We start from the raw sequence: 5,306 nt of genomic DNA, 5'->3' as shown, positions 1-5,306 counted from the left end.
TAGCAGGATTTGTTACCATTTGGGTATTCCAAGAGTCTCATGCACAGATCCAAAAGTTTTTCTGTGTTTGTTTGATCCATATGTTAGTTATTACTGTTATGACAGTAATACAACACACTGTCCTTATAGAGTAGTGGTCCTCAGATGTACCTGACATTGAACAGGTATTAGGTAAGAGATGGGGCACACTCAGAAAGATCTTACTGTCTAATTTGCTTAGGAAAAGGGAGCAACAAAATGGAGGAGCAACTAATATGTCAGGATTTTATTGCTGAGGCACTGAGAGATACAGGACATCCAAAGGTCATGTGACAGAGCTGTGGACTGTCCCCTTGACTTTAAGCCTAATATTTAATTACAAGATTTGCCTTATTAAGTGGTCTCTTAACTAATGGAAAAATTTCCACTTTTTTACTTTTTGATGCAACTTCCTCATGAGCAGAAATGGTGCCAGCATCAGAAGTACCAGCTGGTGTTTTTTGGCTACTTGTGTTACGTGACTGGGGGATGGATGATGGAGAGGAAAGTTGCATCATTCTTCAACACCCCTCACAGCTATATCACAGCTGCAGCTGGCTAGATCAATACGTATTCAGACATCTTCTATGGAAATGTTGATTAAGGGTTACTATGCAAAGGAGAGCTCACTATTCATCTTCTCTGAAATCCACTTATCCAAGTAAGTGTTATTGAGAGTTCACAAATCTGCATAGAGGTGTTTTGTTGTTGTTGTGGGTTTGTTGTTTTTTTAAGAGCCAAAGAAAAAAAGTAAATAATGAGGTGAGCTACAGCACACTCCAGATGGCACCTTCTTCTGCAATTCTTCCTCTCCCTGCACCCAGAAAATTATCAGGACTGTAATCTTTTTATTTCTCTTTTTTTTTTTCTTTTTCCCTAAAATCTTGTCACTCCTAGCACATGCTCCAGTATCCATGCCATTTGACCTGTCATTTCATCTGGTTTGGAGCATATGTATAGCACTTAACTGAATGCAAAGAAGTATTGGAGCTGACATTGGAGCCACACTGACAGCAATCAGGAACAGTCAATCAGGAACAGTCAATGGCTACTACTATATTGTTTGGAAAAAAAAAAAAAGTTGTTTTACAAATAATAATGATAATAATTTTATCTTTCATTATAGATCCAAGTAAAAAAGACATGAATGCAAAACTCTGCATTTTACTTTGTATACATATATACAAGGTATATATACCTTAGTATATATACCTTAGTACAAAAAAAAAAAAGCAAAAACATTCAGAATATTACCCCAAAAAATATTAAATTATTAAAAAATATTACAAAAATGTTTGTGCATATTACAAAATTTTCCAAACATTCAATTTCTAAAGAACACCAACATGAAGTGAAATGAAACTGCTCTCAAACATGCCAGGTCTTGAGGAAGAGGCATCTTTTGATGGAAATGTATCCTGCAGAAATGTTTGCAGTCCAGTATAGAAAACTGAAATTGATATCAGATAATAGACTAATGGATAAGCAATAGTGAATACCCTCCAGTGTTTTTGAAAGTCACTGTGACATCTCCAAGGACAGACTACAAAGATCAATTGCTTTGTGTGCACCATTTCGTAAGCATGAAAGCCCATAGTCTACAGCAATAAAAGGAATGTACCTGACAGCACTATTTCTGATACATTAGAACTGCAGCATAATTCAGATCTTGAGAAATGTACAATGTCTTTTTGGTACCTATCTAAAGAAAAATTAGAGTGATAAAATAGATGTGCTAACTTTGTGGCCATCAGGCAACATATTAGAAGAGACCAATACATAAATATCTACCTGTACCTCTCTGTTTTGTACTGATGATGAAGTGGGATTCAAACACAAAGGCAGTCTGTCCTTCCATCACTAATAAGTGAGCTTTTGCATAGAACTCTTTACTGTTAATGACAGCTCTACCCTTAAAAATATAAGCCCATTCTAAGAATGAAGCTCTTGACTGAGGAAGGTTTAAAACAGAAGCATTGAAAGAGCAAATAGAGTCAAAACTTGGTCACAAGTTAAGAGCATGTCAGTGTTTCAAACACTGGATAGAGTGTTCTTGAGCTGTTCAATTTGCAATGAAGTCAAGTCCCCCCCAAAAAAGGAGTATGTGTAAATACTATTCCACAGAATCACAGAATGGCCGAGGTTGGAAGGGACCTCTGAAGATCATCTAGTCCAAACCCTGCTGAGCAGGATCACCTAGAGCACGTTGCGCAGGATGGCATCCAGGCGGGGTTTGAATATCTCCAGAGAAGGAGACTCCACAACCTCTCGGGGCAACCTGCTCCACTGCTCTGTCACCCTCACAGTAAGGCAGTGCACCCTCATATTCAGCTGGAACCTCCTGTGCTTCAGTTTGTGCCCATTGCTTCTCATCCTCATTTATTTATGCATAAATAAACCAAATTGGCTTGAAGATTCACAATAAATACATTTCCTATGCTTTTTACATATCATCATGAATCAACATCGTTTACTTGTAGGATTTGCTCCTGTGCTATTTGCTACCTGTACTCCTTTACGAAGTCAACACTTTCTTGCTAAAAGACATGGTTGCCAGGGCCAAGAATATGCAGATTTGTTCTAGCGTACCAAAGAAGAAGTCATGGGTTCTGCTCATTTAGACTCTTATTTTTCCACTGTTCTGCATAGCTAATTGCACCTTATCCTGTCCCTACTATAAAATCAATATGTAATAATGTTTTCTCACCACTGGAATGTTCTTTGAGTTCCATAGAGGTATATATAATTTTAATCATTTAAGCACTTTGACCACCTTTTTGCTGGTAGTGATAACTGCAGTAAGATCTTTACCATTAATATGTTGTATGCCTCAAGACTAAGGCTTCTGTACACAACTGCAGTGCACATGATATAACAACTGTAAATTAAGATGCACGTGAACTAATAGTGAATGAACTTCTTATATCAATGTCAAAATCAACTGAGCTCAGAAACAGGCGCAACATCGTTCATCATTCAAATGAAACTTGTTGGCTCATTCTATAAATGTCATAAGAAAATTCTTTTTTCATTTTCCTTACCGTCTTAGCTCTAGAAAAGATGACAAGCCCTTAGGACAACTTACGTACAACTGCATTTGTGTGAACCATTCTGCTAACGTCATTGTTAAAGCTCAGATGGTGTTCATGTTCACATGCATTCATAATGTTCATAGTCATTGGTAAAATTTTGCTTTGCTTTTTCTTTTTTTCTACTTACAGAGAAAAACAGAGCTATTCCAAAGTTTTAAAAATGAATTTGGTAACATAGATATAAATCACAAGTTAATGGCTTCATCACATAAGTGAGCACAGAGCAGCAACAAGCTAGACGGCTCGAGAACAAAGTATGTCTAGATTTTCCTACATGCTTTTGTGACACAGAGATGGATGAATGGGTGAAGATCCCACCTTGGTCAATGTCTGTTCTATCCTCTGAGATCAAAGGCATACTTGGTCACTTTCTCATAGGGTAAAATGAACTCAAAGAGGTAAAAAGAGGAAACACGAAGCCATGGCTTTATTTTGTCTTTGTCAGAACAATGCCTGCAATAGGAAATTATTCTGCTAACCTCTACAGGCAAGAGTGACCATTGTTATCAACTTATCTGACCTTCAGTTCAATGAAAGTTGTTGAAGGCCATTTGTTATTGTTGATTTCTGCATCCAAACCAGAAACCCGAGCTGAGCTGCAGCAGAGCCATCTCAAGGCTATTTTCAAAATTAGGTACAATGCACTACTGAAGTGACTCCAGCAAGTTAATGGGAGTGAGGAATTACTAGAGGCCCCAGGAAGTAGAAAGATCAGTGGACAGCTGGAAAGCTTTGGATAGGGAGAAAGGACCAGACACAGTCAGCAGAGGTTCCAGGTTGAGGGGAAAAGCAGTGGACAGAGATTGTTGGGTCTTTAAAGTGCAAAAGGTAAAAAAATATTAAGGCACGGACCCTCCATCTGTCTCCAGACTAGCTTCTAGACTGATCTGGTACACCCACCCCATTCTACCCCACTCTAAGGACTTTTTTCTCTTTACCTGGTCCCATGGAGAAATACCATCTCCAAAGACACGCAGTTCCTCCCACACTTCTCTTTCCTACACACACACCAAAAGCCCAAGTATTAAATAATATGATCAACAGGATTTGGTGTCTGTTAGCTAAGCAGGTATAGTGTGGCTGTATTTTTCAGAGGACATAGGCAATAAGATACAATTGCTTATATATTCAGCATCTGAAATACATCCAAGGTTCAGGATAGACTGATTCTAGTAGATGAAGTCACTGAAACCAGGCTCTTTGTATTGCATGTAACTACTTTCATGTAAAGCCTTTCAAAAATTTAACAAACTCCATCTGAAAAAAAAAATAATTTGCTTTTTGCCTTGATTTCTCCTATTCAATCTAGAGCAGGCTTTCATTTCTCTTTCATCTGTTATAGCAGAAATCACCTTCTGCTTTCCAGTATAAATATATTCATTGACAATTTCTGCTTTATTGTTCAAATACCAACACAGCCTTTCAACTTAAATAGCTGTTATGTCTTGTTAGCTACTCTGCTCCCAGTTTTATTGTAACTATAGGTCTTGCCAATCTTTTGCAGGGCTAGAAGAGGCAGGCTCTTCTAGATTCATCTTGTAAGGCAGTTTCCATTCACCTGATCATTCTTGCTGCTTTTCCATGCATCCTTCCCACTCTAAGTTAAACTTAACCAAACTGAGATCACCAAAAAGACCCATGGCATTCCAGATGAGGCCTTATAGAATTAACATTTCCCAAGTGGTATAAAAATTTCTCCTTCTAAGACTTTCAAGGACCGATTTTGCAGCTTCATTACTCTGGTGGCTTAGTAAGTGACATTGATACTTTGACTGACCTTAGCACCCCCAATCATTCTTCTTTTCTATCTTCCCCAACTGATAAACTTGCTACCAAAATCCATATCACAACTTTAATTTTTATACTATTTACTATCTTTTCATTACTTTAAGTCCATTATTCAATCATCTCGTCCTGTGTCCTAATCCACAGCCCTAATGGGGTTGTTTAGGTTGCATCATTGCTAAATCTTATAAATTCAGCCCTACAGCTAATATTTTAAACAATCCAGGGACTAACCCCTGAAGAACTCTTTTATGAACCTCCCTTCTTTCTCATACTGATCCCTTTTTTACTGACTCTGTATTTTCTCTAGTGACCCTCATCTGCCCCATCTTAAGTGGTATTTTTCCACACAGCGTGCTAACAGCTTTTATATGAAGCTTTATGTCTAGTTTCAGGGAAGGCATCATTAAG

General features: G+C 37.9%; 1 protein-coding gene across 10 annotated transcripts in view; it reads right to left on the bottom strand.

Annotated features, from left to right (window-relative positions):
- Positions 1–5,306, bottom strand: part of LOC308181420 (potassium voltage-gated channel subfamily A member 6-like) — a 26,606-nt gene that overhangs the window by 11,636 nt on the left and 9,664 nt on the right. Inside the window, exon 4 of one of the 10 annotated variants that reach the window (XM_080564717.1) lies at positions 874–3,840. The exons of the other annotated variants lie outside the window; for them this stretch is intronic. The gene's annotated coding sequence lies outside the window, so the exon portion shown is untranslated. Of the gene's footprint in view, positions 1–873; positions 3,841–5,306 lie in introns of those variants that run through there. 10 annotated transcript variants of the gene reach the window in all.

This window comes from Anser brachyrhynchus (genome assembly GCF_964034855.1).
Source record: "Anser brachyrhynchus genome assembly, chromosome: 1".
Taxonomy (NCBI): Eukaryota; Metazoa; Chordata; class Aves; order Anseriformes; family Anatidae; genus Anser; species Anser brachyrhynchus.
Note: the sequence above shows the minus strand (reverse complement) of the source record. Positions and strands in the feature narration are given on the sequence as shown.